This window comes from Anser anser (assembly GCF_964211835.1).
Source record: "Anser anser genome assembly, chromosome: 21".
Taxonomy (NCBI): Eukaryota; Metazoa; Chordata; class Aves; order Anseriformes; family Anatidae; genus Anser; species Anser anser.
This window is the reverse complement of record NC_139742.1, coordinates 10,620,390-10,632,493: the sequence shown is the minus strand read 5'-3', so window position 1 is coordinate 10,632,493 and position 12,104 is coordinate 10,620,390. Positions and strand designations below refer to the sequence as shown.

At 40.7% G+C, this 12,104-nt stretch overlaps 1 protein-coding gene across 3 annotated transcripts in view; it reads right to left on the bottom strand.

Annotated features, from left to right (window-relative positions):
* Positions 1 to 12,104, bottom strand: part of DAB2IP (DAB2 interacting protein) — a 224,258-nt gene that overhangs the window by 178,102 nt on the left and 34,052 nt on the right. Inside the window, exon 1 of one of the 3 annotated variants that reach the window (XM_083807469.1) lies at positions 4,487 to 4,934. The exons of the other annotated variants lie outside the window; for them this stretch is intronic. The gene's annotated coding sequence lies outside the window, so the exon portion shown is untranslated. Of the gene's footprint in view, positions 1 to 4,486; positions 4,935 to 12,104 lie in introns of those variants that run through there. 3 annotated transcript variants of the gene reach the window in all.

Below are 12,104 nucleotides of genomic sequence, written 5' to 3'. Positions count from 1 at the left end.
AAGTTATCACAGCAGTTTGCCAAGTAACAGTTCCCAGTAATGAGAACCCCAGAAACAAGGGCCCTGAAGCCTCAACGACTTCTTATAAAGGAAGTGTGCGTCTCTGGGTCACGGCTGAGAGGATCGCCGCTGTGGTTCTGTGGTTATTCCCACAGCAGCTCCCGGCACAGCACCCACGCAGCGTTTGGAGGTCAGAGAGCAGCCTTCCACTTCCCGCACGGCAGCCCCAGGAAGGGCAGCCAGGCAGTACAGAAGGCCAGCAGGTAGCACGGCGTAGGTTTGGGAATTCATTTCCAGCTCACGGTACAACGCACTGTTATTCTTGGTAATTTGCAGAAGGATACATACAAAATCACTACCGTTTTTGACTGAGTTTGATTTAAATGTAGCAGTTAACTATTTTAAAGCATTAACTCCAGGGAATTAAATGCCAAACCAATAAAACTGAAGAAATACCACCGTTGTTTGATATTCTTTTAACAGCTCAGAAGTTGTTTTATTTTTTGAGCCATATAACAGGAATAGCACTGCTTTAGACATCATAAAAGTCAAAGAGTAAGACATCGCAGCTTTGTAAAGAAATACTATCTAAAAGACAAGTTTGAAGGACAAAGGCATAGATGAAATTAGCTGAATTTTCTTTGGAAAATATAATATTCAGTTGAAAATCAGATTTTGATTATTCTAGAGATTCACACAACTGCCATACAGCTCTGGCTGTATTTTTTCAAGACTAAATTCCCTAGGCTGAAGGCAAGAGAAGCCCTTCACATGCAGCCCCACTACACCCTGCTCACAGAAGTGGTTAGGGGTCCCGGGTCAGGGAACCACAGGCAATCCACCCCAGAGCCAGGCAGCTGGCATGGACTGCTGTGAGAAAAGAGTGGATGGAGGTTTAAAGATCTCAAGAGAGAATGGCTTCCAACATTTCCAAGAGGAAAATCCAAATCAAACCTACTTTTGCTGATTTTCACTTCCACAGCTGTTCTGAAAAATGGTTTCACGCAGCCTGAAACAGAGACCAGGGCTTCTCCGCTCTACCCTGCGTGCCACCAGACTACCCCAGTTTCTCTGAAGCCCTTCTTTCTTGCTTGCTGTTCATTTTCTGTTTAAAACACTGGCTTCTATGCTTCATCTGAGCTAAATGAAGTCAAGGTAGCCATTTTTTATCTTGATTTTGTTACCTTATCTTGTTTTTCTCTCTTTTTTGATTTGGATAGTCTTCTGGCAAGCACCAGCAGCAATGACATCATAGCAGGAGGCGGCATCTATTCAGGGGAGCTCAGAGCCAGCAAAAATACTCCCAAGAACACTAAAATAGTTCCTATTACATTTCCTTGGCAAAGGAAAATTGTATTATATAAAAAAGCAAAAGAAATAGTTATCACAGATGCATGCAAAGTTCTTATGTTAATGACTGCACCTCAACGCTCTGGTTCACATCTGCAGCCTGGCAGCCTCTACTCTAGGGAGGTCAGATCTGTGAAGCTTACTAAAAATCTGCTCCAAGCTCACTAAAAATCTAGACTCCAAGCACCAAAGTATGGAAGAGGGAACCACATTCCTTGTGAATTAAGTGAGACTGAACTCCCAGAGAAAGTCTGGCAACAAAGGCTGGCAGGAGCAGTTGCAGTGGAGGAAAGAGGAACGAAGTCTATGTGGATTCCTGAAATTAAGCTGTAAATACCCAATCGTGTTGTTGCATTGGCAGATTGCCACTTTACCAAGAAAACACTCTTTCCTATACTGAAAACGACAATTCTTCAACTTCAAGGAAACAAAAACTCAGGCCTGCTTACAAACAGCACCAAGATTTTCCAACTTCCTATATGCATGTCAGGTGGATATTGCTTTCCACAGTAAAACGACAAACGTCTCCAGCAAATTATCTTTTATTTATTTAATTAATTATGGACGTGACAGAGAGAGAAGAAAGGGAAATGGGCTAAGGAGCTACAACACAGCAACAATGCAATGCTAAAAGCTCCCTGCGTACAACTGTGAGCAAGCCACTTTTAATTCAGCTCTCCTTTACAAGAAGGGGATAACAAGAACACGTTTAAACTTGCATGAGGATAGCTGGATTAGAGACTGAAAAGCAGATGAAATTGCTGTACTCAGGATCATAACAGCGCACTAGCAACAGGAAGGCCAACAAGAAGTGCTCTGCAGCTGCACAGAATCACATTCAAGGGAAATACTAAGCAGCACTAAGTTGTGGAGGGTTCTGCTGAGGGATCTAGTAGCAACCCTCTACAAAAGGGTTGGTTGCATGTTCAGTCCTTAAGCAATGAACTCTGCCCCATGAAAACACACACATCACAGTTAGACCACTGAATCAAGTAACTACTATCTTTGATGAAGGAAAACCATAAAAACCATGTACACTTTGAGCAAAAAGGAAACACAATTTCAACAGCAGCAATTTTTTGATTTAAGTGTGCATATGAACATAGCACTGAATTAAAAAGCTCTGATTCCACTGTACACTATCATTTATAGCTTCTCCTGAGGCTCTGCTGCCAAGGGCTAAAAAACTTCAGCTATGCCTGGAATGGAAGTGATCTTCACCCCTGAAGTTCAAAGGTCAGGATTTTACTCCCCATGCCCCTTCATTACCATCATCATGTCTGGCCCAATGACAGATTAATAAAGGGCACCTGGGAAATCTTTAATTGCCAATATCATTCCACCAGAAAAGACCTGGGTGAGCATTTATTATTATTATCAGCAGCAATGAATGAGAAATCGTTTTTCTATCCCCAGAAGTGTGACAATTACTGGAAAACGTCATTTGCACTGGTACATGCAAGACTTTTCAAGGTTTCTAAATGTACATAAAAGGAGAGAGGCACCCTTGGCTTGCACCCAGCATAGCGAGACCTTAATCCTATATCGTGTGCCCTAAGCAAGTACAGTGGCTACCAGCCAACAGCCTGCGCTGCTGTAGCACCTCTCTGTGGTTCAGGTGTTCCTTCTCTGGCTTGCCACAATTTTCCTGATTCAGGCTTCTCCAAAGACGTTTTTTGCCTCATTAAAAGTGTAATTTCTGATGATCTGGCATTTTGCCACAAAAATGACTAAGTGAAAAGGTCGGAAGGGAGGTTTGGGCTGGACATCAGGAAGAATTTTCTCGTGGATAGGGTGGTGGAGCACTGGAACAGGCTGCCCAGGGAGGTGGTGGCGTCCCCATCCCTGGAGGTATTTAGGGGATGTGTATTTGGGTACTGAGGGCCATGGTTTAGTGATGGGACTCAGCCCATCAGGTTGATGGCTGGAGTTGGTGACTTTGAAGGTCTTTCCCAACCTAGATGATTCTGTGAAATGAGATCTGATTTTTTATTTATGTTTTTTAGTGAAACTGGAGACAGCTACAGCTCTTTTCTGTATTGCAAGAGCACTACCTCAAGAGGCTTGAGTTTAAGAAAGCATGCTAGATGTAGGCTCTTCTCTTGTTTATTTAAAATTGATTCAATATGGAAAGTTTAGGCTGGATCAGGTATCAGTTATATAAATTCACTGTTCCTCTATTTATTGCATATATTTCTCTTAGAATACACAGAGGGACCTGAAACTTACATATTTAGTTTAGATACAGTTACAATTAACATAACAACACAGAAGAGAAAGCTAAAGCCCAGGTATTTGTCAAAAATAAGTAACAGTGAGGCCTTCAGCAAACATAAGGTCTCAGAAATATTCTTTGCAGATTTCTCCTTGGAACAGATGACAGCAAATTGAATAATCTGACTCACTGGAAGGAAGGCTAGCATTTTGTAAAATAGCAGTATTTCATGTGCTCCTCCAGCTAACTTTGCCTTGTGTAGCTATGAGTGTCTGACTGAAATGTCACCTCTAGAAAAAAAAAAACCTACTGTTTTAAAACAATATCGTAAAGTTAAGTATGTGCTAATTAGTGGTGGGAGAGAGTGGTGGCCAGCAGTCTGCTTGTGGCAGGCCTGTTGTTTTGAGGTTAAAGGCATGGCTACAGTTCTCTCTCTACTGATTGAATCTACACCAGCAGGTCATTAGTGTGCAGGATTTAATAGGCTCACAAACTATATCTTGTCTCCTTGAAGCGGAATGCACCATTTGACTGCAAATCCGGACTGCTGGAAAATAACTGTGTTTTGTCTGAGATAACACTCAGGGAAACATGAGTTGGGAGAGCTCTCTTCCAAAAAAATGCAAACCCAAATGTATATGCAGTCTTCAATTACAATTACACTTACATTGCACAAACTTTGTTTTTAAAACCTAAAAACTTTGTTTTAAAAACCTACAAAAGAACGAACAAGCATTGTTCCAACTCTGCTCATTTCTTCAGGCTCATTAAAGACATTCTGAGACAAAACATAGTTTTTGATCTCAGGCATTGCTACAAGGCAACTGTACATTTCAAATGAGACATTCATTCCTAACAAAACAAAACCTCTATGTAAGTAAAAAGTCAGTCCCTGAAATGCAGAAGTCCTTAATTGCTTACCTTTTATAAGCAGGTCAAATTTTTAGAAGTAGTTTCTCAAAGCAGCTCAGACATTCCATGTTGACTGCTGCACCGCAATAAACAGCTGCAAAACTTGCTGATTTATTCCCCCACTTTGTGTGCATTCTGAACCCCAGAAGAAATCCCATGCAGGAAAAAAAAAAAAAAAAAGCAAAGAAAAAACAACCCCAAAACCCACAGGAGAAGCACCTCGGCTTCACCCTTGAGCAAAGCACAAAAAAGTTTAACAGGGAAGCAGAAAGGAAATACAGGCACAACTAAGTTTGGCTAAGAAACAGCAAAAGCAAGCTTGTTCCCTTTGCCTGTAGTCCTGGCTAAAGGTGCCTCTCCAAGCAAAATTCACTGAGGCTCCCAGCTCCTCGGAGCAGATGGTATTCACACATTATTCCCCAACAGCAGCATTCCCTAGGCCAATCAGGAGGCAGCACTCAAAAGCCAAGCGCTTCCCAGACTCTGTTACAGTTTTCAATAGCTATAGCACAAGATGAATGACTCAGAAAATGAATAAGCAGGGAAAATAAAACACGCCTCTCTCCCAGTCAGAGGCACAGGCAGGCAGTTCAGCAACCCGAATGTACTAAGCATTGGCTTCGAGTCGAATGCACCTGTTTTTTCCCTAAATCCTAAACGCTGATTACATTTTCCGTATCTTTAATTTGTGTTGTCAACTTAATCTTGGGTTGGAAGTCACAGGAAGAATTTTTTTTTCTGCATTTTTTTCTTCAGTCTTAAACACTACAAACATTTGAAAGAGTCAAAAAAGGATGAACTGGGTGCATGTTCTTCAAGATAAGCAACTCCCAGTTAACTCGATGAAGCTTCTCATGCCATCTCTTGCTGAAAACCTACATAAAAAGCTCTCAATATTTCCGCTGGCTCTACCTAAATTTAGCAGGAAAGTTTAAATTACAATAAAACAAATACAACTAAGAAGCACATGAGCTAACCACTACCCACCTTTCAGGGGAACTATGTTACCCAAAAGCTGGCCAAAACCAGTAAACTATTTCCAACTGCTTTGTTTAGCTTATATACCATTGCAACTGTCTCATCCAGGGATCACTCTTAAATCCAACTGCACAACTTGATGTCCGGCTTTTTTGACAGCTGCAAATGAGTAGTAAGGGATGAGTTGCTGAACAAAGCAAGTTACTCCTGGAAGCAGACTTGCAGAGCACTGACAGTTTTCTCCCTAGAATAAAGTACTGCCCTCGTCAGCCTTCCAAAACATACTGAAATTCTCTTTATTTTTTTTACAGCAGAAAAGACTCTAAGAAGATAACGCTGCATTTAATGTTCCTGTGCCAGCTCTCACTGCAGTCTACATACAATGCTTTTATTGCTGCCACCAGAAATTAACTCTGGGTTGGCCAACGCACTGCAGTCAGACAAGTGGAGTCAGTTAAATCAGCTGAACTATCTGGGGTGGGAAGTATTCTCCCAGGTTCCCCTGGATATTTTCAGATCTTTGTCTGTGGCGGTAAATTGATCCTTTGCATTCCTGTCTGACACATGAACTGTGAAAAACTCTTCAGGGATATTCTCTCTGCCATGAGTAATACTCTAATAGCACTTCTGCAAAATATAAGACCAGTTGCAGAGACAATGAAATACTGTGAACTCTGGTCTAACTTTTACTATTATTATTTTAAGTCAAATATATGTATTTATTTATTCTGGAACAAGTAAGAGGACTCCATTCACATCTTACTTTCCTTATTTCAGAACACTGAGCATTGGGAATTCTCCAGCCTGGATTAACTGTAGGATTCGGAGGCATCGATTTGCTCCACACGCCACGCCATGCCCACCCAATGGTTAAGCAAACAAGCCCACACATAGAGCTACAGGACAAAGAACAACGGCTCGTGTTAGTACGTTTGCCACAGCTGTCTACCAACTTCCCAGCTACCTCTAGAAAAGTATTTAAAGGCGTAAACCAAATAGCAGCTTATCTAGATTTGGTAGAAAAACAAACTTGAAACTTTATTTTGGCAGACATTTTCTGATCGCTGCATTAAGCTCTGGGGCTGCCAAAATCTCTGACTACTGACTCACCGAGCGAGGCAGCTGGTAGGCCTCCAAGTCTGTATCAGCAGTAGCGATGCTTTGCAATTAAATCTTTTGCATGTGCTAGTTCCTCGGAGATGCTCAGAGGGGAAGCATACCTAAATGTAAACCTTATTACCATAATGATCTGACACGATAACTGCACGGATGTGTCGAGAAACCTCCCTGACAAACATCCGAAGCAGACAATCAGACTAAAGAACATTGCAGTGAATTGGCCAAAGGTAAGCACCTATTTATTCTTTCCATCCCTAAGCATACAGCACTCTTGTTAGACATGGGTGTAAAGCATCAGCTGTTGCCAACCTTTCTGGGCATCACCAGAACAGGAGGCTGCTGTCCAACACCTCCATAGCTTCACGTATGGGATCACAGCAACCCGTGCTTAAAGGTCGCAGAAAAGGTCTCGATAAAGACTCACCCCTTCTATTGCAGCTTCTCCAGTTTCTGTTATCTGCTACCCACAACCTTATGAATTTGAATGCTTCTGACCTACAAATACCTTGATATATCATCTCCACTTCCATGAAATCCCTTGTCCTTTGTCTTCCAAATCAGACGCAAGAATATAACATTAAAAACCCGTTGTAGAAAGTTCTGTGAGAGACTCATAACAGTGTCATACTTCAGAGAGAGAACGTGAAGGCTTTGCTGCAAGGCCATGCTTTGGAGTTGATCTTTTTGGAAGCAAAATAAAAGAGGCTTTGGAAATATTTGACTATGAAAAGCCCCTTTTCTTCATTATGAAAAATGAAGGCACTACCTTAACTGTTTCCAGTACCTCCAAGTATGGATGGTTATACCCTGTTCATCTAATGTCCCTGGGTACTTTCATGCAGATGGTTCTCCTTTACTGTGGGCTCATAGGCTGGTGGGGTGCTTGTTGCTTGATAGGCTTGACCTTCTTCTATGGATTTTAGTAGTGAGAGCAAGGAAAAGACTGCATGCAACGTTTGTTCCTAATTCATTTATAAACTTGGAAATTGTTGAATGCATTCTACAAATCATTATATAGTAATCTTGTTAATCTTTGGTCTCCTGTTCCCCCAGAGCTTTCTGCCTTTTTGATACTGTTGGACACTTCACTAAAGCTATATTGGATTTCTCCGTTTCACCACATACTGTAAATTATACTGAAGTTTCCAGATATTTCTTATATCTATTTTTAAATCCTTCCCTTCATTGCCAAAAAGTTCTGGGGACAATAAAGAAATCCAATTATACCCTCCCACCTATTTTAAACTCTGTGTTTACTCTACTCGCCACACACTCACTGACAGTTCAGACAGACTACTTACTATTCTTTTCCAGCAATGATCGCTACACATACTTGGATCATTTCTTTAGAGTACGCCCCGTACTGGTCATACAACTTATAGGCTCCTCAGCAAGTAACGTGGAACAGTGGCCTAATGTTACCTCCAGGGCTAAGCTGTCACTATTTCAGATGTTCACCAATAAATAATGCCCTCAGGTAGGACATACTTGAATTTGTCAGCAGTATTTCTTATGTACAGATACTCCACTTTGTCTTTGCCCACCAAGATTTAAAACTTTTTTTTTTTTTCCAGAAAAATGCATTTACTCCTTCAGTCTTCAGCTGCACCTTTCAGTGCAGCACATCTTACATATGAGTTACAGTTAGTACCTGAATACAGTATAGGTAAAATGAAGAAAACTACGGCATGCTGTAAGAAAAGGACTGCCACCCAAAATATGCCTGCTGCTTTTATGCACAATTCATCAGGAATTCAATCTGCATTTATCTTCTGCACGTATTACATTGGCATTTGTCTTCCTCTTTCCAATTTTTCCTACCATCGAGCACATGTTCCTTTACCTCTCTTTCCTCAGAAATCATGAAGACAGACATGGTATAAGGACCGCAACAAAGAAGAGAAGAATGATGGCTAAATGTCCCAATGCTCTATAGTTCTCAGCTAGCTCAGCCTTGAAAACTGACATTCACGATGAGAAAGTATGATTTTAAATAACTGCTATTTAATCAAAAGAGAGACCTCGCTTATGTAACAGAATATCAAGGAATAATATATTTGCTAAAGAATTCTAAACATCTCTAAGTAGCCACATAAATATTTCTACTAATAATATACTCTTTGGTTTTTTAACTTATTGAATCCAAAGAGTTCTTTACAAACAAAAGCAAACAACATAAATGCTGGCTGAGGTAAGCAGATGAAGAAGGCATCGTTTTTAAACGACCTATGCCACAGGCCACAGTGCAGAACTGCTTAATCACCTAACGATAGTTTAATGTGTTTAATTTCCAAACTATGCATTAGCATTTGTCTTCGGTCCTGTAGACAATGATGGGAAATCCTCTTTTAAGAAGATGATCATATGAGGTCAATAACACACATATATTGTCCACACAGTGAAATAAACTTCACGGCCATGAAATGGAAGAGCCTTTGGAGCTGATGAGCCCTCGGCTCTGCCTGCTGAGGTGCTGGGTGAGGTGCCCCAAACGAGGGCATCTGCTGGATGCAGCTCAGTAGCCACGTTCATGGCCTTCGCCTGTTCTATGGCAGATCTTTGTTCTCTCTCTCTCAATAAAACACCTCACTCTTCACCTGCAGCAGCCATAAATTATTGGTCCTGGGTTCCTGCACAGCTCTGCTATTAAACTTCAGATCTGATCTAGAAAAGCTTCTGTTTTCCCAGTCCTTACTTCTGCTTTCCTCTCTACCAAATGCAATCTTTAACGCGCATCAAGGTGCTGCTGAGGTTAGGATTTCCTTACTGCCCTAGACCATTGCTTAAAGAATCTAAATTACCAACAGCAGGAAAAGTTCAGGCCTGGCTGTCATCCATGCAATCCTCCTGGCTGATTACGTATGTCAGAGTTTGAAAAACACATGCCATAATTCCTGTATTATCAAAGCACAATGGTTTAACTCCAGTCCTCTGTGGTACAGAATCTGCATTTGTGATTCGCCCTCACTGTGTAGGGAATATGATTCCACTAAAACCAGTAGACGAGGTTTGGCCTACAATGTTGTTCAGAAAGTCTGCTAAATCCACCGTGCCTCTAAAAGCTTAATAAGTAACTCACAAAGAAATATTGTCAGGCTACACACCAGAATAAACTCAGAGGTGGTACCAGTGTTCACTATAGCGACAAAAACTGTAATCTAAGCAATGAGAAGACACAACGAATGCACAGTTCACAGATATTTTGTACTCAAGAGTTTGTACACAAATACAACGTTTTATAAATCTTCGCCAGCTCACAAAAAAGTGCTGAGTTGTCTCTTACTCTTATAGCTGCAAGCGGCTATAGCACAAAGAGAAATCTGCAGCTCTGATATGTCATCCCTCTGAAATGGGTAATTTAGGGTTATGGTTTCAGAATCAGCACATTCTTCAGCACTTTTCTTCCAAGAAAAGGTTGTGGGTTTGTATGTGTGCGTGTGCCTGTGTGTGTAACAGAAAGAGAGAGAAGAACCAAGTAAATTCATTCAGTATATTAAAAAGAACACATGAAAAAGTCAGAACTGTGAGCCATCATAAAATGACAATAATCTTTCTTTATATTCCCACTTTTCAGAAAATATTGGGGGTGGGGATGCTGTAATGATTTTTAAGAGCCTTACAAGAATCTGTATCGTTATGTGAGCTTTTATCCTAGGCACACAGGGAGGAAAGTTGCAGAACTTTGTCTCCTTTCACAAGCATCAAAATGGATAGCAACCTCTCAAGCTGGTGTTCAAAGTGGTGCAAGTACCACAGCTCAACGAGGAATCATAGAAAATAACCCAATAACCGTTTCATCCACAGGTTATGATTTTATTCCAAGGTCTTCTGTGTCAAGGCAACTAACACAGCTGAAATCTCATTGCAGGCCCCCAAATAAATGAGCTGGTCCTCTGCTCCAGTCACAAGCAGTAATAAATCCATGAGGTATCCTCCACAAAAGGTTGGCAACCTAATCTGATTAGTAAAAAAACTGTGGGGAAAAATGAGCCACACAGCTTCTCAGTCTTGAATATTCCACTAAGGTCTTTCTAGATGATTTCATACATCTCTATAAGCAAATGAAAGGGCTGCAAGAGGCAAAAAGAGCAAATCTAAAATATATTACCGCCACATATCCTTCAGAACAGCTTTTGCTATCATTAGTGATCTATTTATTGGGCTGGTCACGACCAGCTAAGAACGAACTGACACTGAATTCTAAGATAAGGTATATGGCAAACCAGGAAGGACTATCCGGTAAATCAAAAACGAAATAACAGTTTTCATTCTGCCAGCAGAAGGAATTTGATTTGACATTCTTGGAGGCAAAAAGGCACTTTTACAGAAAGCAGTTCAAGTTACGGTCTGTTCCCAGGGCGTCCGTGTTTGTCACGTGGGCAGTACAGTAAGATAAACACAATAGTTATCCGTGTGGTCAGAGCAGCTCATTTGCTGTCTGATAATAAGAGGGACAAAGGGGCTGCTCCATGAATGACAGCTACCAGAAAACCTTCTCAAAGGAGAAAACCTTTCTCACCAGCACCCTGCTGGCATATTTTTGAGAACTTTCTACTGAATGAATTCATGCAAAATAATGCATGGTATATCATAACAGATGAACGCATCGATTCTGCGCATTGCTCCTGCGGCTCCAGCAGCAGAACACCTTATGCAATTGACCTGACCAACAAATGGCTCAACCTTTTTACTTTTTTTTATTTTAAACCATGGAATTGTTTAAATCAAAGTAATTAAAAAAACATATCTAAAAGGAAGCCAGGGATTTAGAAAGTTAGGAAGGGGGAACCACAGGAAGTTCTTCTCTGATCCTCGGTGCCATGGGTGCTTATTTCTCTCATTTCACGGTATGAACATTTCCGGTGCCTACCTACTTATTCAAATATTTTGTAGGAAACACAAGTTACTACAGAATGTGACAGAATATACTTCACATGTCTGTAGTGAGAAGAGTGAAGTTCTATATCTTAAATATACGTTCTAAATTTAGTGAGCCGTTTTAGCAAATCTGAGAAAGCAAAGTTACTCTTATACTTCCCAAAGAATCAGGACATTCCCTCTGTGACTCCTAAAATCCAGATTCTAATGTTGGGACAGGCAAAGATAGTTGTTTATATGTTTGTTAACATCAGCCCAAAAGGTGCATGCACTTCTCTGAAAATCCTAAAACTTGCTGCTATAAAGAAAAAAAATAACTTTCAATTCTGTGTCATAGTGGCATAAGAGCAGGAGTAAGACACGAGAGGTAGCTGCTGTTGTTCTAGAGGGAAATTAATGTAACTACATGAAAAAGAGAATAAAAATTGAAATAAAAGAACTGTGATTCTACCTTAACTTTTTCAGGTAAATATTATCATCTGAAAAACACTGAATTTTGTCCTTGATTATTTTATACAATTCAACATCAGCACGGCACAGAGCTCGAAGTAAAGCAGTGCTGCCCACTTATATCTGTCCAGTCAACTGTTCACATAGTTTCAATGTTACTTCATTCCCTTAACCACATTCCTTCCGCACAGCTTCAGGTCTA